The following is a 2,005-nucleotide window of genomic DNA, read 5'->3' on the forward strand; positions in this document are numbered from 1 at the left end:
GCCTGTTTATTTATTTATGAATTGTGTATTCAATTTAGATTTTATAATTTACCTACACGAGTACGTGAATATGTACGTCTCTGGACTGATAATAATTCCAGCTATTTTTGTTTTTTCGTTATATCATAAATTTCGATACACTAAAAATTGTTCTTTTTTTTTTTTTACTAGCGTATGTGTTTGCGTGTGCGTTCAAGTTGAAAACAACTTAAAACTACAAAAACGCGTGTGTGTTTGTATATATGTGTATGCCTGTGTGTATGTGTGTGCATGTATATAAATGTCTATATACACATCCATCCATTTATCAATTATTACTCTTTCTCATTCTTTATATATATATATATATATATATATATATATATATATATATATATATATATATATATATATAAAATGTTATTTGTTTTTGTGATACGCTTTGAATGAATTGAATTATTTAAGAAAGTGCATTTTTACCTAAATGCGAGTTGGGAATAATTTTCCCTTTAACCAATTGTATAACCGGTATATATATTGGCTTTTTTTTTTAATATAATTATCCAATCCACTGACACGTGTTTCGTCGTCTACGCCTCACCAGAGTGGCTGAACCTAGCCAGATTCGAAATCGGGACTCCATGATAATACCAGGTTAAAGAGTGACACCTAATGAATTTAACGAGGTTATAAAGAGTGCTTAATGTAGAAAAGACAGGATATATATATATATATATATATATATATATATATATATATATATATATATATGCGTAAGTATACTTTGATAATTATGTTTCAGTTTGAAGAAATATGGTATAATAAAATTATGGGGTGTTCGTTCGCGCCTGACCTTCATAGAATGGAAATATGTCACAAAGTTAAACAAGATTTTTTTAATATAGATTCACAAAATATTGTGATAAGTGTTTCACTGTGAACAGGTGTGGTATAATAAATTATGGGGTTTATCTATTTTATTTTTACTTTCATCATATTTTGCTTTGGTTTTGATACCCCCAAATTCAAAGCTATCTCTTTACAACCCTTCCTTTTCATAACCTATCATACTTTCATAAATCAGAGTCCATTATCTGTAGGCTGTTTTGAACCCAGTCAACGACGGGTACTTTTTCTAGTATAAATTATATATATATATATATATATATATATATATATATATATATATATATATATATATATATTTGTATGGGTGTGTGAGAGATGAGAGATGTTGACGTGCAAATGTATATATATATATATATATATATATATATGTATATATATATATATATAGTTTATATTTTTATATATATCATAAATAGATTTTTATAATACACACAAAGCATATCAAGTCATCAACTATAATCATACACGCAAACCATCTCCACCATGAGTTGTTCACATTAACATATAACGTTTAAAGTTATAATAGTATATTTGCGCATGCGTAGAATACACTTACAATCGACTTACGATTATCAATTTCATTTTGTTCAAACTTCGACACTTATCACCCATATTTACCGCCTAAAAACGAACATGAATTTATTTCGTGGATCCAAATCAACATTAAACATGATGTTTCAAATCTGCGGGGGAAAAAACTTTTAACTAATATTTTAAGTACTATATCTGTATTTTTTTAAAATTATTTGTTTGGTGCTATATTAGTTTTTTTTTTTTTAATTATCATTATCTAGAAAACTAAAAACTACGTGCATATATTAATCACCCAGTAACATGTACTTTAGCCAGATGAATCCTGACGAGAATGAAACATGGAAGGATACGTCTAGTTTAATTATAACCGCACCGAAGAGTTGTGATATATCGCGAAACAATCTGTCTGCGGGTTCATTGTATATATATATATATATATATATATATATATATATATATATATATATATATATATATATATATATGTGTGTGTGTGTGTGTGTGTGTGTGTGTGTGTGTGTGTGTATATTTATAAATATATGAACCTGCAAACAGATTGTTTCGCTATATATCAAAACTCTCA

Source organism: Euprymna scolopes, chromosome 18 (genome assembly GCF_053919585.1).
Source record: "Euprymna scolopes isolate OS-2025 chromosome 18, ASM5391958v1, whole genome shotgun sequence".
Classification (NCBI taxonomy): Eukaryota; Metazoa; Mollusca; class Cephalopoda; order Sepiida; family Sepiolidae; genus Euprymna; species Euprymna scolopes.